At 45.3% G+C, this 27,166-nt stretch overlaps 1 long non-coding RNA gene across 2 annotated transcripts; it reads right to left on the reverse strand.

Moving 5' to 3' along the window:
- Positions 1-353: 353 nt before the first annotated feature.
- On the reverse strand, positions 354-27,024 carry LOC106036870 (uncharacterized). 2 transcript variants are annotated; one of them, XR_007162747.2, is made up of 4 exons: positions 12,653-27,024; positions 10,837-10,969; positions 4,087-8,426; positions 354-1,957 (listed from the first exon to the last, which is right to left on the reverse strand). It is a non-coding gene; the product is annotated as an uncharacterized lncRNA (long non-coding RNA). The 2 variants fall into 2 exon arrangements; XR_001207707.3 differs by having other exon boundaries at positions 354-8,426.
- Between the last annotated feature and the right edge of the window lie 142 nt (positions 27,025-27,166).

Genomic DNA, 27,166 nt, shown 5'->3' on the forward strand with positions numbered 1-27,166 from the left:
GTGAGTCCAGAGGAGGCCACGAGGATGCTCAGAGGCTGGAGCACCTCTGCTGTGGAGCCAGGCTGAGGGAGTTGGGGTTGTTCAGCCTGGAGAGGAGAAGGCTCCGGGGAGACCTCACAGCAGCCTGCCAGGGCCTAGAGGGGGCTGCAGGAGAGCTGGGGAGGGACTCTGTGTCAGGGGGTGTAGGGATAGAATATGGGGAAATGGCTTAAAACGGAAAGAGAGTGGGTTTAGATTAGATATTAGGAGGAAATCCTTCACTCAGAGGGAGCTGAGGCCCTGGCACAGGCTGCCCAGAGGAGCTGTGGGTGCCCCATCCCTGGCAGTGCCCAAGGCCAGGCTGGATGGGGCTGGGGGCAGCCTGGGCTGGTGGGAGGGGTCCCTGCCCATGGCAGGGGGTGGCACTGGGTGGGCTTTGAGGTCCCTTCCAACCCAAACTGTTCTGTGATTCTATGATTCTTGTCTTCCTAAAGGAGGCATCTAAATTAGAGTAGAGAAATGCCCTGAAGTGCTCATTTTCTAGCACTTAGAGTCAAGGGAGCTGAGAGTGGCCACATTAGTGGTCACATAATAGATCTGTATTATGAATGGAATGGAATGGAATGGAATGGAATGGAATGGAATGGGATGGGATGGGATGGGATGGGGATAGGATAGGATAGGATAGGATAGGATAGCATAGCATAGCATAGCATAGCATAGCATAGAATAGAACAGAACAGAACAGAACAGAACAGAACAGAACAGAACAGAATAGAATAGAATAGAATTGTAAATACTCTTGTAAAAGCACTCTGCAGACACTTGTACTTAGTTGTCTGTCTATGAGCTGAGCCTCACCCTTCATATCAATACATGCATCAGTTGACCGCACAGATATCTCACACTTCTTGAGGGTCATAGGGGTGTCCTGCTCCACTTCCAGAAGCTGCTCCATAAGGTAGGGAGCCTGTAGGCCTGCATCATTTCCTCCTAGACCTGTCTGGATGTGTCACATTCCCAAAGAATCTCAAAAAATCCCATACACCTCCATTTAGGCAAATGAACAGTGCCCTGTATGTTTTCCAGGAACAGACACATTACTCAAGAATGCATTACTGGACACAATGCAGAAATACGTGGGTGAATTTTTGTGGCTTGTGTACACAAGTGCTCAGACTCAAAGATCAGATGTTTTTGCTGTCCATAAAGTTTCAAAATGCACCTTACCTATCTTACAGGATGTTTGTTTTGCTCTGTTCATTAGTGTAGGCCAGACACTTTCACCGTGCTTTATCACAGGATCTCGAAGTGTAATTGATTTATATGAATAATGATGTTTATTCTATCAATGGGAACGTCCAATGGAGTTAAAATATAGCCTAACAAGATGCACGAGAACAGAATCACATGCTGCATTTCATGCATGTCCATAAACAAGCTAAGCTTATCACAAAAACAGGTCAGAAAATAAGAAAAAACAAATGTGTAAGGGGGCCAAAGCAGGCTCTCAGTCATGCAGCTCAGTCCGCAGCCAATGTGATTGCTTTCAGGTGAGCAAGTAGTAATCCATGTCGGCATGTGTGAAACACGGAATTGATGGCACTTATTGAAAAAAAGAAAATAGAAAAGAAAAACTTGAAAAAAAAAGTGGTTTTACGAGTGTTTCCAGTGTTGGCTCATTGGAAACTAATGGCAAAACTCAGAGACTGCGGGGTAAGCAGAAGAGGACTTCAGCATTTTCCCCCTTCCTGTTTTAAGCTCTTACCAATGCAGACTGGGAGCAAACCCTGGCCCCTCTCTCCAGCATTGTTTTCCCTACAAAAATAGAAGGAGTTTCCCATAGAATGAGTTTCCCTAATTGTTCCCGGCAGCTGTTTCACAGGCAGCCTCTCCATGGGCAAACCAGCGACGAGTCCCTCCACTAAAACCACAGCAAACGAGGTCTGGGGAACCAAACTCAAGATGACAGGGACGGCTTTAAATAAAAAGGAAAGAATTAAATTAAAAAAAAAAAAAAAAACAGTAGGCACATAATCAAATGAACCAAAACTCTTGTCCCTCCCACCACCCTACAGGTGCCAAATCTGTCCAGCCATGGTGCGAGAGGCAGAGGAAGGCAAGCCATCGTGGGGCTGAAATTCAGCTAAGATGAGTTGCTGTGGCCAGGATTGAATTTGGGGTGGCCTGGAGCAAAGAGAATAACCTGCTGATGCCTGCTTTTGCTGGGGAAAAGCCTGTAGCCCGCCTGGTCCAGCACTAGAGGGTAACAGTGAGTCAGGCTCCTGGAGCCCCATGGCTGGGCCAGGTCTTGCTGGAGGAGATGGAGCATTTGTGAGTGGTGAACCCAGAGAGGTAAGAGCAAATTAAGGGGCAGGTCGTGGTCCTCTCACCGCCCTTGCGTGGGGCACTTGGGTGGCTGGGCAGTGCCCGGGAGAGAGCAGCAGCTATGCTGGGAGGGTGTTCTCACATGCTGGTGGGAGAAGAAACGCGATGGCAGCAGAAGTGGGTCACGGAGCTGTGCCTAGGGCTGGAGCCCAGGGCAGGGGGTGAGGAACCCGGCAGGAGGTGCTTTGTGCCCTGCGCAGGATGGTTTGGGGCAAGGAGCCAACTCACTGCTCTGCTTGCGCATGCAGAGCAGCAGATGCATCCGCCACACTCCATGTGTCACCCCCAAAGCCCAGGTCGCTCGTGTTTAACAGCTAAATTAACACGCTTTCCAACACTAACGCAGGCATAAACCCACAGCTTGCTGCTTTTCCACTCAGAGCCTCGTCTTCTGGTGACCCACGGATGCGCAAAGCCCTGCCAGACACCTGGGCTGCCCGGAGCAGCAGGAGCCAAGCCTGCTGCCCGTGTCACTTGGCGTCAAGCCTAGGACCCCTCGTGTATTTGGAGCAGACAGCCGGTCAGCTCGTCTTCAGCGGAGCTTGTATTCCCGGGGGGGCTGTGCCTGGTCATGCATCGCCTGGTAAAGTTGGAGAGAATTATTTTTTTCCTTTAAAGCTCCAGTATTTTTTGAACCTTTAATCAAAACTGCAAAGCCTATGAGCGGGTTCTCCAGCGACTGATGTTAGGTATCTGGTGGTTAGAAAAGACCAGCAGTCAGGACTCCTGGGTCCCATTTTCACATCTCCCCCTGACTCTCTGAGTGACCTTGAAGAAGTCAATTAATTTCTGTGTCATTTCCCAGACAGGTAAAAATGAGGAGATAATTCTTCCCCAGCTCGCTAGGGGATAGTGAGACTTAATTGTTCGTAGGGCGCTTTGCTGGGCTCAGATGAGAGGGAAAGGGCTGCGGCCATACAATAGCCGGTGGGAGGCTGAAGCTCGGCATGGAAAGCCAGGAATACTTCGGGACGGAGCCTGCGGTGCTTAGAGGGCACATCCATCCTTGTTGTTGGCTGCACGGAGGCAGAACCACACGGTTCCTCACCCTGTGCCCTGTATGTACGGACAGCAAGCCACGGGTAGGAGAAGCAGCCGCGCTCCGCACCTCGGGGTTTGGCTCTCCCCTGAGCTGCTCCAGGTTTTCGCCAGGTCTGGAGGCTGCTGTCATCCTGCAGCCGTGTTCCTGAGCAGTCGGAGAGACAGAGGCAAGGAGAAGGACCCAGCTGCCTCCACCAGGGCCGCTCGCATCCCCCTGGGGCTCCAGCTCTGGCACATTCGCCGATCCTCACCGGTAACGTGCGGATACCTCACCCACGGGGCTGCCTCGCCAGCTGGCAGCCTTTCAGCATCCAGCCGCAGCTATGAAGTCCCATCTGGGCCATCAGCTGCTTTGCGGAGCCTACCACAAAATTCTTGAGGGTCTTAGTTTTGCTGGGAAATCGCATGTTTTCACATAGGGAACGCGGTGATCCTTTTGCCAGGGCAATCCGTTGAGGTCAGTGGAGCACTTTCAGGCCACATCAGCCCGCCCTGGGGTGTAAACAACTCCAGTAGGAATGGATCTTTGAGTTTATGTATGTGTGTGTTTATTTCTGCCTGGAAGGGGAGCTTGTCACTGCCCGCTCTGCAGAGCTGATCCCTGCACAGGTTTCCCCGGGGCAGAAGAGAGGAAGAGGAGCAGCCACCAGGGAACCCCCTCCAAATTAACCTACTTACCAGGCGCTTCTCCCACCCGTACGAGGAGAGTGGTTGTTTGTTTGCTTTAGGCCATTTCCATGCGAGGAGTAACTAGAGCTGAGCAAAATTCAGAATTTCTGCTCCCACGGGAAATTTCAGCATTTCAGAGGTCGGTTTGCATCTCAAATCAGGCCAGTTCAACAAAATGAAATTCTGCTTGAACTCACTTGAAACACTTGGATTCTCCCCAGTGAAAAACTGGAATCTGGGGAAAGAAGGAGGGGGAGCAGAGGGGAACATTTGGCTTTTACTCACAGGAAACTTCCCTTTTAGAGAAATTGTATTTTTCACTCGTTCCAGTCCCAAACTGCTCCAGAACTAATGCCAGGAATTCCATCATCTATTTATTCTCAGTTTTGCTGTCTGGGTCTTATTGTACCTGGTACTTGCTGTGATATACGGCCGGCTTGCAAGTAATAACGGGAACATTTACCTTGTGGAAGTGTCGCAGAGGGAAGGCTTCCAAGAGCCCTTTGCTAACCTTCTGTCACCAACCTGCAGGGGCTGCTCCCGGTCCCTCCCATCCTGCCAGCAAGGGCCCAGAGCCTTGCGGCTCTGTGAACGCTACAGCTGAAACAGCGTGGGCGTATTTTTGGGGCTAAATGCTCTTTCTGGTGAAAAAAGCAGAAACGCTGCGAATTTCTGTCAGTTTTGCCACATAAATTCATTTAGAATTGAAACCAAAAAAAAGTTGCTTGAGAAGGATTTCACTATGAAACGTCTTTCTGTTCAGATATTTCCTTTCACTCGGTTCCTTTTCTTTTTAACGTGAAAAATGCTTAAAAAACGACCTGACGTGTTTTCTCTGGTGTTGAGTGAAACTTTTTACAATATAGAAAAATAGGAACAATATAAATGTGTGCAATTATCTTTCAGAATCGCCAGCAAACCAAAACATCTCTTGCTCACCTCATTGTAACTGAAAGCGTCTTGGGACACCCCGTTAAAATAGAAGCAGTTTGCAATTGGCTCGGATCCAAACAAATAATTCTCAACCGAAACTCTTGTTTTTTACGAAAGGAGCCATGAAAACGTTACCGTAACGACTATCTGTCAGAGCTTATGCTGGGGGACAAAACTGCCAAGCGGTGGTTCTGAGTCTAATCTCACCGACACTGCTGTAATTACAAGCACAAGCAGATCCGTGGATTGCTTTTTTTTTTTCTTTGTATGAAACTGATGTCAACGTGAGACAGACCAGACCCGGGCTGAGATTCAGCCAACTGGATGCAAATGCCTGCATTTGAGTTAGCAGCTCTACGCTCCCTTTGTAGTCACAGAAATCTAATTGTGACAGTCGGTGGTGTCTAGGGAACAACTCACCTTCTCCTAAAAGAGGTGTCTAAAACAGTCTGGCTAAAACACACCTTGAAAATACTTACGTCTCTACACCATATACCAAAACAGCCCGGGGTGACCAGCTCAGATGGAGACACTGAAGATGCAGACGTGTAGGAAGGAATGCAAATGCCCAAATATACACCTAATGCCCCCGAAAATGCCCTGGTCTATCTCACCTGGCCTCTAGCTGCCACTCTGGAAGGACCCAGGTCTCGCACAGGTCCCATCTCCTACCCGCCATCCTCAAGCCGATGTCTCTGATACTACGGGGCACCTGAAGCAGCACTCGATGCTTGGTGCATTCCTCCAAGGCCACGTGAGATGAGATATGGAAACGCACAATTTACAAACTGATGGGACCACATTTCCAAAGATGGATGGTGTAAGAGCAGCCTGCAGGGTGCCCGTCCTGCCCAGCTTTTCGGGAGGTCCCCAGCACAGTGAGTCAGCCTCCCCGTCCCCTTACATAAGACACGTGTTGAGAGGAGGAATCGCTGTGCAGATTGCCTGGTGCTTTTTTGGGAGGTCCCTGTGTTAGCTTTCAACCTTTTGTCACCCTCGGTAGAATCGCTTCCATGACTTTTTTGCTGACAAGTCACACCTCTTGCGTTGGGGGGCAGCGCCGTGCCAAGCTGCCCTCCTTCTTTTTGACAGCAGCGAGCGAGGAAGAGGGAGATTTACACCAGCCCAGTGACATAACCGCCCCCGATAAGAGGAATGCAACTTGTCAGCAGTGTCCATGTCCATATCTCTGCAGGAAAGGCACACAGGAGCATGCAGACCTCTGTAGGGTCGATAGAAAAAATTATCCTTACCCCCAGCTTGCCTGGACATGAGTGGTGTAGAGTGGATAACTGGATTTGACAACAGCATCAGTGCGGTTTATCTGATATTAGACCACAGCTGGCACTGCTTTAAATCACACGTTTCCCTTTTGCTGTCATTTATAATCAATAGAGATATTTTATGTTTATGTAGCTTCTTTCATCCCGAGGATCCCATGGCGCATGGTAAGGCACGATCCAGGCACAGCCCCCCAGTTCTGCACGTAGGCTGGTTCGTGATGGGCTTTGTCCATCGGGAGCCAGTCTGGGCCTTCTGCCCTGGTGGCTTTCTTCTCATGGCTGTTCTGGTCACTGGTGGCTTCCCAAATAGTAATGGAAAGAAACACGGCCATCCCATTCAGTTTGCCTTGTCACACAACACTTCACACAGAGGATGGTTCAAAAGGGAGGTATGCCCCACGGCAAGAAACTCATAAAAGCATGATTTCTGTGAAGGGCCATATGTGCAGATGCTTTAGCAAACAAATTCAAATCATATCTGGGGAGGAGGGCAATTCCATCTCCAGAGATGTCTGGCTGATGTAAAAATAGACTGAGCAGAGGTTTGATTTCATAACCCTGAGATCCAGAGAAAACTCGACTGGAAATCTGAGGCTCACTAACTAAATCTGAATACCTCAGGTGTAGATGTCTGTGAGGTTATTTGCTGACCTCTGTTGATGTCCATGAAGACAAATGGGGTCTTTTAGGGCAAAACCCAACAGGGCACATGTTGCCAATGTCTACTTTAGGGAGAGGTAAATTTTTGAAATGTAAAGGGTGTCCAGGATGACTACTCAGAAGTAAAAGTTCACATTGCAGATGTGTAAAGTTACTAGGGATGAATCTTACCCGTCTGTACCATCTGTAGTAGCACCTGTGATCCCAGCACACGGCAAGGCATCTAAACAGAAAACAACAGGGTTCTGCTTTCATCTTCACCAACACCTTTGTGTTCTCTGTAACACACCTCTCAGAGCCACGGAGGGGATCTGGCAAACAGCACTGGCCTCTTTGTTGCTTTGGGTCCATATGACAAGCCAGTGAAACCAGCCTGGCCGGACAATCCCTCTAAAAGTAGTCAAAAGGTAGCTTAATTTAATTACCTAGGCCAGGAGTCGGTATAGAAATCAGCAAGTGCAGAATATACCCAGAAATAATGACCTTGATATTTTGATCACTGAAATAAAGAGAGTGGGCTGGAGCTGGGATGAGAAATAGTAATCTTTAAAACATAGCCTGTTGTAATCCTGCTTTGCAGATTATAATGAGAATTGTGAAATTACAGGCTGGATGCAAGTTTCCTATTTAGCAAATTAAAGAGAGGTTTCCAGGCTTCCCAGAATGACCCAGCTAGCTTCAAACCAGAGCAGAACAAAACCAAAGATCACCCAGCCTAATCGCAGTCCCGGTCAGAAGAACAGGTCGAAGAATACGTTGTGAGCATTTGATTCTCAGAGTTTTGGACAAACGCAGAGCTTTTTCCTCTTAGACGCGGACGATCTCAGAGCCGTGCCTAGAGCAGCTAATAAAGGCGCTCGCTCAACCCTGTTTGCCTGTCTGCATTCCTGAGCTAATGTACATTCCAGCCCGCGCAGAGGACTTCGCCTCACCTCCCATGCACAAGGTCACCTCACCTTTGATCCTCTGCACTGCTGCAAGGCTATCCGAGGAGGGCTGCGTGGTGACTCAGCACCTCGCTGCCTGCTGGGTTTCTCTCTTTAACTTGATTTTGTGCTCGGCCGAAGCTGTTCTCAGAATGGTTGAGGCTCACGTGCCTGATCTTGAAGCTAGCGAGAGCGCAATTACTCGGCAGGTGTAACGCCAGCTCATGCCAGCACTGTGCAGCTCAGGCATGCGGCAGGCAGGATGATGTGTCAAACAATTGCTGTCATTGCCAGGGGAATAGCAACACGGGAGAACAGCAGCACATAACATCCTGGCGAACCGTCACGTGTTAGCACGGCACCCACCTTCACCCTCGTCGTGTCCGCTGCAGAAGGGGAGCATGGTTTTGAGACCATGCACCTGGGATGCATCTGGGAGAGGTTTTCAGATGAATTCAGCGAGTCCTGTCTGTGCTGCCAAACCCCAGCACTGACTGGTCTTCCTGAGCTCGTGAGACATGTACCAAAATGTTGAGATGGCCAAGAGCTGTATGACAAGTGACAGATGGAAAGACAAACTGAAGTAGCACATAGATCAGATATACCAACTGCTTCTTAACTTCCTACTGTCCCTTGCGGAAAGGGGTCTGACCACCCATTTTAGTCCCACGATGGACTGGTGGTGTCAGTCTGAGCATCCCTGCCACCTCTACACTTTCCTCAACTGATGCCAGCAAAGCCCAGTAGCTCTCCACACAGCCTAGAGCAGCAGGGGAGATGTACGCGAGCCACCTGCAACTCAACAGTCCCACACAGGCCACACTAGAGGCTTTAGTAATAAAATTTTCAAGGGTCTTGCATGGTTCTTTCTTCACTCCATATCAGTGGCACAATTATTAGCGCATTAAAGTCCCACCGATCACTGGCCAGCATGCCACCACCTCACCCAGCTTTCCTTGAACACCTTTAGAAGGACATGAGTCTGAAGACACCACCTTCATTAGTTCTCCCTTAACTTCAACTATCATTAATCTCTACTAATTAGTACTGTTGGAAACTCTTGAGAAAGCATTGACAAACACTGAGAAACTACTTTATGCCCCCCCAAAACCTAAAAATATCTTGGCTTTACCAAGTTTATACTGTATTGTAGTATTCAACTTACAGCACAGGACATAAAAATAGCTCCCAACAATATTATCACTTTGTTATAATGGGCTAAATTCAGCCCTGAGGGGCTGTAGCAATTAATGGAGTTTGGCCCAACATGTGGTTAATGAGGATGGTCTATTTCAAGCCCATAAGATACCACACTTCTGCCACTACAGATTGGCTGGGAATAATTCACCTCTTCAGAGACACTGTATTCACTTCCAGCCCTGGCTATGTCTGCTCGAAATAGAGGCAGCAAAAATAGACATCAAAAACAAAAATATTTCTTTCAAACTCCGAATGCCTCTGGCTCTGATTTTCATCTCACACACAGCAGAAGCTCAAGTGCGTGGAGAGGTTTATTTCTCATTTGTGCCAGTACAAATGAGCTGGGCCCATTGCTTTAGAATGCAGAACATATAAACCAGTATCTAAACGCTTAGAAAATGTTAACTCCAATTAAACAAGGTTAACCTTTACTTCTTCAGATCTTTACCTACAGGTAATCTCTTTGCTTCATTTGATTTCTACAACCACACAGTTTCTAACTTCTTCCCTGCCCATATATCCATAAATCCACCTCCCCAGAAGTTCTTTCTCAGGAACTTCAGAATCAAACCCGTCTGCCATCAGATTTCTAGTTCTGCATGACCCTACTCTAGAAAGCACATAAGCCCATGTTCTCCTATTTGGACCGATATGTAGGTGTTTACTTCCACTAAGTGGTGCATCAGGTTGCTTTCTTGGAGCTTTCACTGTAGCTCACTCCTTTTGCATCTTACTCTTAGCCCCCAGTTTGAAGTGCAAGACTTCTTTTTGAACTTTGGACTTCATGTCTTTGCTGCCGCTTGTTTTGAAATAGCCCAGCCACAGAGGCTCAAAATACACCTTCAGTTCTAGTATCCAAATTCTCCATGTGGGAACCTCCAGCTGTTTTACTGAAAACCTCCAGAAAAGCAGAATGCTCCAGAAATTACTAAACAACAGTTCAAGTAGTGTTGGTTCTTTCAAACAGTCTTGCCATTTTTAAAGTAGTTTACCTATAATAGAAGATCTTATCAATTCCTTCTTCCTCTTACGATTTATCTCAGCTGTTCTCAGCTCAAGAGGTCATAGAGGAAGGATCTCCCCCAAATGTCTCCATATAGCTTAACCAGTTTCAGCTACACCTCTTCTAGTGGACTTAATTGTGCCACTGAGTATTTTATGGTGCAGAGGCCAACTAGGACAACCTGGCTGTGTCCATACTATCCAAGTCCTTCAGCCTCCAGAAGAAGGTGACCTCATCCAAACTGCCTGTGGGGGAAGGTCCCTTGTTCGTGTGAACTTCCAAGCTGTGAGTGGAGACTGTTTGGGACAGCGCTAGATGACCTGGGCCAAAAATTGTACCAGGGATCATTCTAATAACTGAACAAAACAGAAGGCAAATCCCAGGGGCCGAACACTGTTTAACTAGTGTAGATGTATCCTTTAAAACCTTCCCATCATCACTAAGAACAGATGTGGATCGTTTTTTTTCTGGACTACTTGATTTTAGCTTACGGGTAATTCTCTCTTCCCAGACAGAAAGAAAAATGTTCATTGCCTATAAAAACTCTGCTGAATTGGAGCACATCCACGTCTTTCCTTTGGGTTAAGCTTATAATTTCATTCCTATGACTCATAACCTTAGCTACCCAAATTTGTTGACTTCCAGCTAGATAGCCAAAGGTGGAACTTGGGACTGTAAATACGGATTCCTGTAGACTACAGCTATGCAGCTTAGGACCTTTCCAGGAATCTCTCTTCAAACCCAACAGCCTTACCTGGTCCACACTGATGCAGTCAGTACCTCCCAAGAGTATCCCTCTGTGTTCCAGCAGAGAAGAAGGGAACATCTAAGGTACTACATTTGGTCTTTTACCACTGCCTCCATGCATACTTCATTAATTGCTTGGACTGCAATGAAATAAAGAGTTGATACGAGATTCTCATCTACTTAGTCATTCGTTAACTTCTGATAAAACTGAGCTTTGTCTTCTTATCTCTCTTTGCCAAACAAAGAGGCCAAGGCCAGCAAATGAACCTCATCCTTCACACTCCTCACCTGATTCAATCAGTCACATATTGTAGTTGATCATTACGTATTCCGGATAACTGCTTGTCCTCTATTCTGTGATGTAAAATGTTTGGTACACTAACCATTATTTAATTGGAAGGTGGAGAAGAGACAAAGCTTCACAAATGCCATATCTTTCTTATTGGTTTCATGAGTGTAAATGTAGCAATAACTTAGCAATGTGTCTGGTTCACAATCAGCCGGAATAAATATTCTCTCTAGAATGAAAACAAATCTTTATCCTCAATATATAGCCATTATGACTCATTTTGCATGGACCATTGTAATACATAGGTTTTCCAGTGAACAAGCATCTCCATCCTATTTTTTATCATTATGATTTCTGAATCCTCAAAATATGAACATGGTCATCCTTCAGAAAGGTTTGACCCCAAACTGCTCAATTACACAATTCAGGTAGAAGGCCTAGCCCTTACTCATGGATGCTCTACATTTCCTGGGACCTGCCTCTCAAATAGATCCATTATCAGCTTTGCTCTTCTGGCTTATGTATCTGCTCACATCCACCAGACCTTTTATTTGGAAGACGATGGCACTTTCTTTGGAACAAGCTTATACCTCTAGCCTACAGTCCTTAAAGCCACTGGAAGAATTCCTAATTACTCACCAAATCTAAGGGGAAACGCAAGCTTTGCAAACTCTGAAAATCAACTTTAGAAACTTCACCATCAGTTCTAAAAATCTCAATTTTAGGCTGATGGCTTCATTGTGCAAACAGATCTGTATTCATTTGGTAGTAGTGATAAAATTCGGATCTCATTTGTAACAGCATAATTCTCAAAGCGGATTTAGTTAGTCCTTACAACTATTTTTTCTGGTAGAGGGCATAACTTTATATTTACACATATCTAACAGATTATGACCCACCTACTCCAGTGCTTTGGAGCATTTTTGCTTTTTTCCCACCTACTCCAATGTTTTGGCACCACATGTATTTATAACTTTATGTATACAGTAAGCAATCACACTGCAAAATAGCAAAGTAACTCCAAAGAGTAAGTCATTGCCAATAGCAAAGAACTGTTTATCTAAAAGAGTGGTTAATGTTCTGAAATACTGAGTGGTTAACAATACTTCAAGTGGCTGTTGAGAGAATGCTTGTATTTACTCAGAGGTCAATTATTCACTCATAAATTTCTCAGTTTAATTTCCTTGTAGTCTATTTCCTCTGCTACATATTCATAATCATCTTCTCATAAGTTCTCCTACAGCTACTAATTATTCTCTGTGTTCACCACATACACTTTTGTGCCATATACACGGTGAATATTAATTTCTGTAGAGCAGAGATTTTTTTAATTAAAGTAATGTTCTTTAGAAATAAATGCAATAACCATCAACTAAACTTAACAAATAAGGAAAAGTCATTAAAAAAGAATGCCAATCAAGATGCTGAGCTGAAATTCAAATGACAGCAACCATGCCTCTGTTGTTCCAAGAGGTTGATTTAACCAATATAAAGTCCACTGGTTTTCAGTAAGGGAACCATTCACACACATTACCTTTTATTTCTCTGGAAGATGCAGTTACCAGCTCTGTACCGGGAGCAATCAAACAGCATCTCTGCATCATCTGGAAAAAGGTGAGCAAAAGGTGTGCTCCATACAACGTACTTCTGAGAAATCAACAGAGAAGACATCTCAGACATTGCGTGGTGTCTTCACTCCTCCACGTGAATAAGATCGGGTACAGCGAACTGAAGCTTTGAAATACGTTACTGAAGATAGAGGCTCATATTCTCTGTGGACTCAATACTATTTACTTCTACAGGAGACAATCAGGAGTTGCACATTTTCTATTAGTATCTTCAAAATAAATTATTATTATTATTATTAATAATAATAATAATAATAAAGATACACGAGCCTTTTAAGGCCTGCAAGGGAGGTGTTTTTTTTTTTTTTGCATCAGCACATCCCTACTCTTTTTAATAAAAGTAGGTGAGAGGGAAGGACACGGTCACCAGGATATTAGGATTAGATTAAGAAAAGTAGTCTGGTGGGTCTTACAAAGTCAGTACATCGGGTCCTGGCTTCAAAGGACAAGGTTAAGAAACTTGCAGCTCTGGAACTGGGTATCCAGCTGTTGACTGCAGAGAGTTACAAGCTACTGAGGACTGAGCGGTTACACGGGGTCATTACACGCTGGAGTTACACTTAACAACAAAAAAACATACTTTAATGTGCATCTTGCCAATTGTGTTTTAAATACCAATTTGGCCCTTAGCAGGAAAAAAAGAAATAGTAACTTCTGCTGTAGAAAAGTCTCTTGTTCCAGGTGTTGGATTGCGTCCTAGAGCTATCACACAGATCTGATTTCCAGAACTGCAGCTAGACACACAAAACTCCCATTAAAGTAATTGATTGCTCCGTGAGCTTAATGCTTCAATATCCCAGGTTCTATACATTACAATACAATACATTATATTATAATTTATAACTAATACCACTGAAGTCAGTTGGCACTGGCTAAGTAAAGACCAAACAGAGGATAGATATTAGAGGCCAGAAAGACGCACAAGGGATATGGTAGAAGGCAGTAGCCAGCTGTGCAGAGTTTAACCTGTCTGTGATATTTCTGTGCGGGCTGCAAGCAGAAAATCCCATCCTATTATCTCCAGAGAGGGAAGAAGGAGCGTGAAGAGAGAAGGGTGAATTATTAAAGGATAGGCCAAGTATGACTGAGAGCTTATTAAAAAGGGAGGAGGATGGGTAAGTGCAGAAACAGCTTGCTAGGCTGGTTCTATTAAAATCTAAGGCCAGATCCTCTGTAAATTAGCATAGCTCCATTGACTTGGGTTGACTGGTTGACTTTTCTGGCTTTATGGAAGTTTACCAGCTGACATTTTAGCCTATTAACTTGAAGCATTGCATGTTTTCCTGCGAGCTTCATCTTTGTTTGTTCTGCCCTCCACTCTTTTTTCTGCCAGAACTGACAAAATTCTTCAGCTGAAACATCTGAGGAACGACATCTCATCAAAGATGGACGTTTCCATGGAAATATCTGTTTCAGATGAATCTTTTTGGGTCTTTCACAGATAAAATATAAATAAGTGCTTGGACAAGTTTTCAATAAATCAAAATAGAAACTTTGCTGGAGAAGCTGAAATGTTGTTTGGGTTGCATTTTTCCTCTCCTTTCTCTAATAAACATACAATGCCTGAAGAAAAGAAATGACCAAAATGAAAATCTGCTGAAAACTTGCAAGAGGAGACAAGACCATATATCAGCTTGTTCTCTCACAGATGCCCACATTTCTAGGCCTAGGGGCAGGATGAGATGATGAAGAGCTGGTGGCAGCGAATGCAAGGCAGAGGAGGGAGAGAAAGTGAGAGGTAAGCATTCTGGCTTCCCTCTAGATGAGGGCCTTTCTTTTCTCTCTCTCTTTTCCCTGCTCCTCCCTTCCCACTCATTGCAGCTAGTGCCTCAAACCGTAATCTGCTGGGAAAAAAAAAAATAGCAAGCTGCACCTCCCCTGCACCAGCCGTTGCCGATCGAGAAATCCTCTGACATGAATCTAGAGGGTTTTTTCTTCCTCATCTTGAGCACTGATTTAATCATACAAATAGACTGACATTTAATCATAAGGGGAAGCACATTCCAGGGTAGAAACTACTGTGACCACTTCTCAAAGCATGATCCCAAGGAAGGACTGGCTAAGGAAGATGATGCACTGAAAATGATCTTACAAATGAATACATAAAATAAAATGCAAAGTTCTGTTTAAATGATGCATATGTAGTCTGACCACAATGGAAGTTGGGTATCTATATCCCTGAGAGTCCCGTTGGGAGTCTCAGCCAAGGAATATTAGAGCAGGAATACATTGAGGACTCTGGAAACATCTTATCACACCCACATTACCCTAAGTAATCCCATGCCCCAAAACAGTTGGGGAACCACTCTTGGAGAAATACCTAGTATGCACAGAACCAAGGCTGGGCTTTACGATACAAAGATAGTACTGGATACAGAAGGCTCAGTTCTCAGAAGAATTTCCAGGGCTTTACCTTAACACCTCTACCCAGAAAGCTCTCTGCAAATGAAATGTGCCAACTGAATCAATCTCTGCTTCTGGAAATGCAGTACCAGCTTCCTTGGCACAATTCAGAATAGCAAAAATGTAAGAAGCCTCCCACGACTGGGGAAGAGAGCTAGAGCTACCAGCTGCTCTGAACATTTGTAGAGGAACACTTGGGGACTGGGCTGCAGATACATGAATATATTCCACTTTCCAGGAGCCTGAAGTATGTTTGGCAATATACAGGAGAGAACTGCTGATGGTGTGAAACCTCAGTGGGGAGGTTGACTAGAACAGTGCATAATCCTACACATGGATGAATACGGTCATATTTTATTGCTGTGTAGAAGATCCCATAAAGAATGTGTCACTTTGAGTTACTTTTCCCACATAAAGAATAAAAGATACGTTTAAATCAGTGCTTAGCTCTAGGCAGGACTTAGCTGCTGACCAGAGTGGATATCCCATCTGATGGAGCTAAGGAAAAGACACGCAGATTTGTCATCTCTGCCAAGTGGTTTTGTACAGAAAGTGCTACTGCAGAATGAGACAAGAGCTACTAATTCTGGTGGAGGCAAACTCCAGCTTTTCCTGTGAGCTAGTTAGGTGAGGTCAGAACAAAAATAAATAAATAAATAAATAAATAAAAAGGAAAAAAAAAAAGAAAAAAAAAAAGCTTGTTAAACTTTAAACGCAATGAAAACCGAAGAGATTGCACTAGGGAAAGGTGTTATTCAGTGTGTGTGTGTGATGGGATGCCAGAATCTGGCTCTGAATAGTTTTGATTAACAAACCCGAGTTTGAATTGTTAGAGAACTGTTCATTTCGTTAAGCCATTATTCATGGCCTGTGACTGGTCATAAGTAATGTTCTGCATCTTGATGAGAGGATTGAAGCTTACACTGGAATGATGAATGCCTGACAGCAGATAATGAATAGTGTACTTCCCCCACAATTCACAAATGCTCTAGGGTTTCTGAATTGTAAGCTACCAGGCCAACTCACTGAACAAGTACATTGAAATAACATTCCCAAGAGCAGCAGGATTTCAGCCCTTTCTCTATGGGGTAGAGCTTTATTTCTCTAAATCAAAGCAGTATAGGTCAAGCAGGTGTCCTAGAGCTGTTTGTTGGTTTTGTGTCAGGCCCAGGCAGCCTGTAAATACAACAAAACCCCTCAGCCTCCAACTCGGCCTTAGGGAAAGAGCTGGGGAGGTCCCTGGGAGGCCAAAACCCAACTCTCCCAAGTACTGTCACCCCACGACCCACGCACTTCCACGTGTAGTTGGAGCCGCATGAATACTTGCAAATAGTAACCACACACTCACAGAAATAGCAGTCAACGGAAGCCAAGTAATTCATTTATCAATATATTGGCCAACAGACTGTCTTCATTATTTAACTATTCTGGTAAAAGCTAATTCATAAAGAACTTAAATGGTACATGGATCTTGCACAGGGCCTTCGGCCAAGGGGAAATTTCACACAAAATGCCAGGCAGTTCAAAGTCTTCTCTGCATGTAAATAGAGCAGAGCACACTTCTGCTACACAGAGCTGCAGGATGACTAGCCAGGGGCAAAGCATTGCAAATGAGGCTTGGACCAACACATTGCAACACTGTTTTCCACTTTTATCATAGTCTCTAAACACCAGTTTGGCTTGTGCCCAGAAATATATATCTCCCCAACTGAATGTAATGCCAGTATGCAAAGAAAATGTTTCATTTACTGAGCAAGGGAAATTGAAATGTGGAATCAAACGAAGCTTGGAGAAAATCACCTGAGAACGTTAAGATGAACATTTGAAAGACAATCACAGGCAGAGCACTTTACCCATGACAGACAAGAAAAATTTGTTTGGCTTGAGATATTTGTGCTTCACGGGCTGATCTTTCAACCAAGCTGAAGAGCCAACTAATTGAATTTAATTGGCATATCAGTCTCCAAAGCGGTCAACACTCTGCAACTGTGTGAAGTCTGTTGCTGTGGCAGGCCTGCCTACACATCTTCAGCTAATAATGCCACAATCTATTTGCTTCCACTTACGACCATGTCTCTGCTAGCTGTAAATGACAGCAGTGGCACTCATTAAGTTGGTGGCTTGGGACAGGCTTCAAGTTGGGAATGGCTTATGTGAGAATCTCAGTTCAGCAGTACCCTGCTGGGGCGGTGGTGGCTACAAAAATAAACAAGCAGAGGCTTCCCACTGACCCACTGACACAGCATCAGTTACATTTTCACACTTGGCACCTCTTGAACAAACGATTGCACTGCGGTTGCATGAGGCAATAGTACACGCTCCATGAGCCCTTTGTGTCTGCTCACAGTGCTGAGCTCTTGCATCCCAGGGGGCCACTCAGTGCCTCTGCTTCTGATGGGTGGGTGATAGGACCAGGAATTACGGACTTTGTCTATCTTCCGGGAGCAGTGCATAACTTACCACATTATATTTCTTCTTGTGTCTTTACTGGGTTGATTTTCAAAATCTTACAGGATATTTTCATCTCTGACTGGAGAGGTAGCAGATGGGGTAATACCAACCCTGACAGAAATTGCCTATGTAATCTCAGCTAAATTACTCTTTCTTTGCTTGTTTTCCACATGAAATCGTATTTTCTTTCTCCTACAATTAATCTAGCTCTTCCCCTTAAATTGCAAATCTTTAGGCTGTGGGTCACTTCTGATTACATATTGTACAGAATCCAGTGCGGTGAGACTAATTTTGGCAAGATTATTCAAGTATCTTGAATTCACCATCAAATATTTTTAATAATCTCAGTTACATCCAAATTGTCCCCCATAAAGTTTATTCGTAAGGTTTAGACTGCTACATTACTTGTAGATATTTATCACAGAGCTTGTTTCATGGCCCTTTTCATAAAATCATAGACTCATCCAGTTTAAAAAAGACATTTAAGATCAAGTCCAACCATCAACATGACCGACCAAATCCCATCACTAAAATATGTCCTTTGGTGTCACATCCACAGATTTCTTAAATACTTCCAGCGATGGGGACTCCACTACTCCCCTGGGCAGCCCATTCCAATGCTTGTCCACTCTCTCTGTGAAGAAATTCTTCCTAACATCCAGTCTAAACCTCCCCTGGCACAACTTGAGACTGCTTCTCCGTGTCCTATCGCTTGTCACCTGAGAAAAGAGACTGACACTCTTCTTGTTGCAACCTCCTTCCATGTAGCTGGAGAGAGCGATGAGGTCTCTCCTCAGCATCCTTCTCTCCAGACTGAACAACCCCAGTTCCTTCAGCCACTCCTCTTAACTCTTGTTTTCCAGCCCCTTCACGGGTTTTGTTGCTCTTCTCTGGACATGCTTGTGCAACTCAGTATCATTCTTGTAGTGAAGGGCCCAAAACTGAATCTTCAATGCTCTGCAGGAACCTCCTGGACTGTTTGTGCCTAGCTGTGCGGTATTCCCAACAGATACCAGAGTGGTTGAAGTCTCCCATGAGAACCAGAGCTTGTGATTGTGAGGCTACTTCCAGCTGTCTAGAAGGCTTCATCTATTTCCTCTTTCCGATCAACAGGCCCGCAGCAAACTCCCACAACAGTATCAGCCACAGTAGCCTGACCTTTAATCCCTGCCCCTAAACTGCCACTCACTCTTCAGCTACCCCCAGGCAGAGCTTGATGCATTCCAGTTTCTCTTTCGCATAAAGAGCAACTCCACCACCTCACCTTCCTGGCCTGTCTTTCCTAAAAAGCACACAGCCCTCCGTGACAGCATTCCAGTCATGTGAGCTACCCCACCACCTTTCTGTAACTGCGATGAGATCACAGCCTTGCGACCACACACAGATTTCCAATTCTTCCCGTTTATTCCCCATGCTAGGTGCATTGCTATACAGGCATTTCAGGGAGGTGATCGAGACTGCAGGTTTCCCAGGAGGGGTGCAGGAGGATTCTCCATAGCCATGTTCTGCACTCGCTGCCCTGGCTGCATGCATCCACTGGAGGCATCCTGACTTGTTATATTTTGCTGCCTACCACACCCCCGAAACTCTCTTCTTCCCCCATTTTTGCTAGTTTAAAGGAAAGATTTTCTGTCCAGATCCCGCTGCAAAGCCTTCCTGCCCTCAAGCAGATTGACAATCCCACCTACCTTGGTATTGTCTGTGAACTTTCCTGAACTTTTCACTCGATCCCCTCATCCACATCACTGACAAAAACGTTAAGCTGGCCCCAGTACTGAGCCCTGGGGGATGCCACTGGTGACCAGCTGCTGACTGAACTCCGTTCACTGGCGTTCTTTGAGCCTGGCCCTCCAGCCAGTACCTCAACCAGCTAACTGTACGTCTGTCCAAGCCATTCCAGCTTTTACTGGAATACCACTTTGACAGTGTAAACAGGATATTACGCCAGACTGTTTGGGGATGGTTAGTGTCTTCTGCTTTGGGAGTCACCAGGAACCAGTCAAGCAGCAATACCTCCACAGCTTTGCACAGTCATGAAAGTAAAGTTACGTGGAGCTCCTGGTGTCCACTGGGCTCCACCTCATTATGAACACAGCAGACACAAACACTAGAGAAGAGAATGATGCTAGTCCTAAGCACAGCCACAGATCTCCGTTAAATTATCTCTGCATTTCCAACATCTAAAGCTCTTTTCCCCAACAAATACCACCAAATTTCTTCGCAGATTTCCAGAAACAAAGTACTGAAGTTCACCTCAAATTTCAAATGCCCTGTGAGGAAATGGCCAGAGGAAAGTCACTAGGATTGAAGCGTTGAAGGTTGTTAGGAGCTTTTGTTCAAGGACTTCCTATTTCCTACCCTTTCTGTGGCTCATTTTCCTTTCCTCTACCTTACCACATCCTCCATCTAACCCTTCCCCCGTGCGTACAGACCTCACACGTGCCTAAGGCTCCCTTTCATAGTATCTGCAGATACTCTCTCTTTTTCTCACTCAAGCCTACCCATTTTGACTCCCATTTCTCTACTTCCAGCCATAGGGACCACCCCACCAGATCAGAAACGCTCTTACACATTCTTGACACTCTGATGTTCCACCAGCAGCCGTGTGAACAAAATTTCAACCACACAAATGGTCACAGAATGGCAAGTAAGCATAGATCCATAGACTTCAAAGAGAATTTGTGGTTTTCATGCCAGCATTTTTTGTGGTAGTCATTCACTGCTCGTTAGGTCTAGATCAGCCTTAACCAATCAAGCCGCTTCACTTTCAAAAGCCAGCCCATAATTAAAAGAAGAAGGCCAATAGACTCTTGGTGATGATGCAATGATGTGTTCTCAGGTGCTCTTTTAGGCACGAGGCCAAAAGTTAAGTTACCATTTGTGTAATTTTAAATGAATGGCATAAAATTAAGCTAGAATTTCTCATTGCGATTCCTAATTGTTTTGACTTCATTTTTTCCAACAGTCAGCAGGATTTTCTTCTGAAAAGTCCTTTTTAAAAAAAAAAAAAAATTAGCCGCCTACCATAACTCTCAGTTTACTCTGATGACTGCACATCGTACTTACAAGAGCTTTTGCGTTCCTCACTCCTCCTTTTCTGTTTCTCAACAAGGCCAAATTCTACTACCTTTATTTGTACTACTGCCTTATTTCATAGCTCCCACTGATGATTTCAGTTCAGCGACTCCTAGAGTAAATTAATACCCCAGTGTGCCAAGATGACCTGGAGTCCTCGCCCAGGGCTGTTTCAGGCCTTTGTCATACCTTTCCTATCCACAGTTTCATCATACCACGAAGCAAGGACTTTCTCACAGCTCATCAGATTGTTCCCTCAGAATCAGTACGGAGACACCTTCCCATGTTTACAAGTGCTTAATGGGAAAGCATAGCCTTGTCACTAATGTGGCATGCCTTTGCTCTTATTACTTTAGCAATCCCGTCATGTATCTATCAGTAAGAATGGTATTTACTGTCCTGTTTCAAGGAGGCAAACTTTGAATGTGCTAATGGTTGTGGTGGTCAACGCCTCACTGAATCACGTGTTGATATTCCCACATTTGGGGGATAAAATGCACACTTTTAAGAATGGGTACCAGCAGCAGAAATGAGAATTCAGAACATGTAAAGCATTTAAAAGTATGCACCTTATAGAAGTATAGAAGCATCAGATACTTATCCTACTTCCCTCCAGTTAATTCCAGACTATTTCCAGTCCAGCCAATTCAGTAGATTGCTTGTAAGTATTGTGAAGATACCCACCTGAGGTAGGGCTTAGTTATGTAGCCTCTTGTTGGAAATCAGTTGGGATATTCTCAAGTATCAATCAGAGAGCAAAATCAATTGACTACCAATCGTGTCACAGAAAGAATACCAAGAGCATAAAGTTAAACACCCCAAAGTGAGGGAACGACAGAGTTAAGATGGTCATGACCTAGTCTGGAAAGGACAAGCTGCTACACTTGATGCTACATAGCCTCAGGGGAATGCGCAGTAACTGGTTACCCCAGTGCCCTATAAAATCTAGTCCCAGGCCTTCCACAGATACTATTAATAGGGGTTATAAACAGCCAGGGAACCATAACATGAGATTAGCTGTTATTATATCTGTTTCACAGATAAACTATCTGACAACCAGTAGAACTGAAATGGAAACCAGGCCTGTACAGGCCTATCAGCAGGAGTGCTACAGCAGGATAGTGGGGAACAGAGTGCTCATAATGGGTATGCGGATAAGGGCAAAGCCAGGTTTTAGCCTGTCCCACTGCTGTGCTCAGATGAAACTAAAGCACAGTCAGAAGTGAATCCTTGCTCCTGTTATCATGTCTGATCGCACAGAATTCCCACCTCTCACCTCTGACCACCAACAAGAACTTGTAGCACGGCTATGGTCTAAGGCTGCAGACAGACGAGCAATTACACCACGCGAAATTGCTGTTGCCTCCTAAACGGCGGTTTCTGGGCCTGTGGCAAAGATTATCGCTTCTGTAGCTTGAAAGCTTCAGAGTGAGCCCTAATCTGTTTTAGGCCAAGTTATTTAGGTTAAGGAATTTAAATAGTTGCCTTGAGTCAACTGGTTTGACTGAGTGGGAGTTTCCTTACAAATGTCTCCGCCAGCCAAATCCTGGTGGCAGCTCGCCTCCAGCTCTAAGATGTCGATGAGCACCTTAGGGCAGTAGGAGACTGTTTAAACTTGACCAGAAGAAGCCGAAGACAAAACCAGCACACCCAGTGAGTGGGAGACTTTGCCTGAAAAGGCCAGAACATGATTTGGTTGCTGGCTAAAAAAAGCAGGCTCTCTTGCAATGGCGTATCATTAGCAACTAGGAAGGACTGGATATGTCACTTGTAGGTCACCAGGTGATGAGCTAGCTATACGGAGCCTTCCACCTGTTGGTTGCCAATTGAATTCAACCCTGCATCAAAATTACGGACAGGCCTTTTAATTACATGTTTGCATCACATTGGCTTGAGTACTTTTCAGGCATTGTTTCTCATGTGGGTGTCTAGCGTCTGGCACAATCTGGCCTCATCTTCATTGGGTTCCTTAATCTAAGTTTCTGGAATAGGAGTCTATGGGGATTCTGGGTTGAAGGTAAACTGCTAATGCTAGTTTAAAAAAATAAATAAATAAAGTTACCTTGTCTTCAGCACTTTTAACCCATGCTAAGGACCTACATTTTCTGATACCATATGCACAGAGAAAGGCAATTAGAATTAAACAAAAAAAAAAAGAGAGAGAGAGAGAGAGAAACCAAAATTCTCAATGTTATTTTTTCCCAAAAAACACTGTATTGGGGCAACACGGAGGGAGACAATTTATGCTACAGTTTCTAAAGCAGGTTTCATGAATCTTTCTGGGCTTGACGGTACTTCCAATTCCTCCAAAACCACTCAGCCTGAAACAGACAACTCATAATGTGAAAGTTAGGTGTAGTTACAGTTGAGTGAGAAGGGCCTTAGAATGGAAATTGTTATGCAACTGCTACTTTATGAATTGCTGCCAGATCTGATGATAATATGAAAAGCAGATGCTTTCTTCTGATTGATTTGGTACTCTTTTATCCTTCTGTGGCATGAAAATAGTATCCTCTAAAAGACACTATTGTCTGCTTTTCTTCCCCCCCCCCCCCAATGGACAAAAAGAAATAAATACATCGTATTCAAAGGCACAAAATCTTAGGAATTCACAGCATTTGGTGAAACTGGAAGTGATGAAATAAGTACTAATTTAATAAGTTCTAATTCTTACATGTACCTATATTCCGAAAGGGAGTATGCTATGTTTTACTGTGGTGAAAGCAGAGTCCCAGCACATTTAATGCTCTAATGGTTTCTTATCAATATCTCTTATGCCATATGAAATAGGTCACTGTGTTGAAATCACAGCTACATTTCAAGTAAATGGTGTTAACTTTATGAATGCATCATAAAATGGGAACTCCATAACTTTGTATTGACACTGTTTTACTGTTGCAATTTACCATTGTAATGACACTATTTAGGAAACAATGAATGGGCTGCAATGAGATAATTAAGGAATAATCTCCAGTACTTCGAAGTATACAAAGCAATAAACAACTGCCAAAACGGATTAATAGCTGAAGAGAAGTTAAGACATTTAATCAATCTAATAAACCATTTATTGCAAGAATATACCAGCTTACACAAACTACGAAGCATTTATCTTATTGATACAAACTGCAGTATTTTCCTTTCTTTAGGATGTAATATCATGAGACCTTGATTGTTCTTCCATTAAAGTCAAGGATAAAACTCCCATTGTGGGCCCAGGGTCAAGCCTTCACTGAGCTGATACCGACAAAAATAAATGCTTCCTTTTAATGTAGAACAGTTCTGCTAAAAAACATTTTTTTTTCCTCTATTATAAAACATCCCGTGGCATTGAAAGGGGGACATGTTCTAGTGGCAAGGACAAATGTCAAGAGTCATGATGAAAATCTGGATCTCCTACTAGTTTATACTGCAATCTCCAGTAAAGTATTGTTTTGTTTGTATCTCCACCTCCAATTTGTAAAATGGAGATGAAACCATGCACCTGTTCTACGGGATTATTTAGGATTTCATTCATGTAACACATAAAGAATCATAGATAGAAGATACTGTACACACTCTGGAGTGTCTGGAAAGTAAAGAAAAGAAACAACATGGATTGCTCTTGATTCTGTTGCATTGGTGTTGTAACTGGCACAAGAATGGGAGGCAGGAGATGGGGGTGAACAACGCTGGTTAGGGGACAGGACCCGTTTCATATGCAACAGCAGTGCTGCCAGTGCAAGTACAGCTGAGCTCCCTGAGCTCCCATTCTGCTTCCTACAGCCCCCCAAGAGCATGGACTTCCAACAACACCCAGCGAGCCACTGGCATCCTGCTCTTCTGCTCTCCACACTAAACTGGAGGGAGAAGGAGGCTGTGACAACAGCAAAGGCGCAATTGCAGGGAGAGATGTCTCCTCCTGCCATGGTCTCTCACCCTATTTCCACATTAATTGCCTCCATAAACGGCAGCTGCCCCCCAAAGTGAAGTACATACCAAATTCCTTAATAAAGATGAGGAAGCAGGTAGCTGTTTGTCAGGAGTTTTACAATGTAAATTGTAAAAACAATCTTACCAACATTTAAAGCATACATAAAACATTGGCTCAGGGTGAGAATCGTATTTGTCAAGCCTTGCAAAACGTGCTTTTCATCAGACAAGATGTTTGTATCTCCTCATCCCTGCATAGAAAAGAAGCATTAGAGCACATGTTCTCCTACTCTACATTATAATTGCCCTTTCCCTGCACAGAAATGGAATATGTTTTTAGTGCTGGATGACTCTGAAACTTGCTCTGAATCAGCCCCTTTGTCTTAATGCTAGTAGGAAGCTACTTTGGTTTATCCAAATATAAATGTTGATACAGAAACTCATACCAAATAATAACAGAGGTATGAATTTATTGTTTCAGCAAAAGCTCCTATGTAAATTAACCATTGGATAATTAAAAATGCCTCCAGTGTCTGGGCGGGTAAAGATCAAGCGCTTGCTGGATTACAACACAGGCAGTGCTGCGATAAAGCTCCTAATGGCTTAGGAGCAGGAGCTCTCAAGCTTTGCAGGTAACAGGACCAATTCCATCGGCCAACATATACTAGCTCCTGCTCCTGCCGATCTAACCTGTAAGGGACTGTTTGCAACTGCAAGACTCTTGTCTGGAGAAGCCGAAGCTAAACAACAGGTTGAAACTTGCACAATTGGAAGCAATGCAAGCAGTGGCATTGCACTCATTCCCTGTGCAAGTGTTTGTCATAAGACGAGGACGGGCAAACCTAAAATACAAGTCCCAGAAACCTGCAATACTGGTATCTCTGCATGTACTGCTGCCTAGGGAGTGTTAGCTTTGTGAGAGAAAACACAGCTAGATTTTGAACAACCCTTTTCTGCATTAAACAAATGCAGCGATTTGAAGACTCGCAGCGAGGTATTTGAACATGTTGACTGTAGGAATATACTCACTGGGAGCGAAACAAGGCCCCTGAGTTTTAAGTACTTTTCCTCAGAAACTAAATGGGGTACTGCTGCAGATTAAAAATTCCTCGAGGCCAGGCCTGTTGCCTCCCTTTACGGTAGACCACTGCAATGACAGCAACTGGATGCTCTTGCTAGAAATAAACACAATGATCATCTCTGCATCCTGGCCGGGCAGTTGAATTGCCTCATTTTTGACCCTATTCATTAAAACTGTTCAGAGCTATCTACATTATAGACGTATATATGTGTGTGCAGAACCGCAGGCTGTGGTTTTCTCATCTCAGAGCAAAAGAGATTGTCGTAACCACTGCTGCAAAAACTCACATTGCCTGGGTCTGTGGCTGTTACAAAAGGATTTTCCCCAATTAGTTAATGGAATTTAAAATATCTGTCCTTTTTATTGCGAGGCTGCAATAGACTTGTATATACATTGGAAATACGTGTTTTAATTTTTCTGGGAAAGCAACATGGCTGCAATTCCTTACTTATTACCACCAATACTGTTTTCTAAAGGTTTTCTTTATTTTTATTTACTCTGACGGCCCCACGCAAGAGCCAGTTCTGTGGATGGCTTCCCCTGCCCAGCACCGTGCCTCAGCCCCTAGCAGCAGGCACTCGGGAGGACAGGGGAAGCAGGGTTTGTGCGTGGCATCCCTCACCCTGCTGCACTGAAGCGGGAATTCCTAGACAGGCAGGCTTTCAAGACACTAAAAAAATACGTATTTTCACTGCGAGAAGCTGCCAGGGGCGCCCCCGATACGAAAACAGCCGTGCGGCTGAGGATCGCTCCACGGCCACCTGCGGGCACGCCTCACACCGCCCTCCGAGGCGACCCCCGCCCGCCCAGCCGCGCTGAGGGAGGAAATGGCGGCGGGGCCCCGACGGCGGCCGGCCCCGGCCCCAGCGCCTCCCCGGCGCCTCCCAGCCTCGGGGCCCCCCTCAGGGCCTCCGCCCGCCGGCCTCCGCCCCGCGGCCACGCCCCCGCCCTTTAGCCACGCCCCCTCCCGCGAAGCCATTTGGGCGCGAAGCCCCGCCCCCTCTCGGGCAAGCCCCGCCCCCTCCCCGTAGCCCCGCCCCCTTGTTTACCGCGCAGCGGGGCCCGGGCGCTGCCCGCCGCCCGCCTCCATCTTGGAGCGCCCCGCGGCGCGGGGGCGGGGCGGGGCGGGGCCGTTCCCTTCCCTTCCTTTCCCTTCCCTTCCCTTCCCCTGCCCTGCCTTCCTCCCCTCGGCGCTGCCCTCCTCATCCTCGCTCGGCGAAGCGGCGGCCGCGGCTCCTCGCCCGGCGGGAGGAGGAAGAGGAAGAAGAAGGAGGAGGAGGAGGGGGGGGGGAGCAGGGAGAGAGAGCCCGCGGGGAGGGAGGAGGAGGAGGAGGAGGAGGAGGAGGAAGGCGGGATGAGATAAGCGGGGCGGGGGCATGTAGGCGGCCCGGGAGCCGGGGAGGGGGGGGAAGCTCAGGTGGATGCGGGGGGCGGTGTGAGGAAGGGCCGGCGGGGGGGGGGGGGGGAGTTCGCCGAGGGGCCGGGGCACTTCCCGACGAGG

The sequence above is a fragment of the Anser cygnoides genome, chromosome 2 (assembly GCF_040182565.1).
Source record: "Anser cygnoides isolate HZ-2024a breed goose chromosome 2, Taihu_goose_T2T_genome, whole genome shotgun sequence".
NCBI lineage: Eukaryota > Metazoa > Chordata > Aves > Anseriformes > Anatidae > Anser > Anser cygnoides.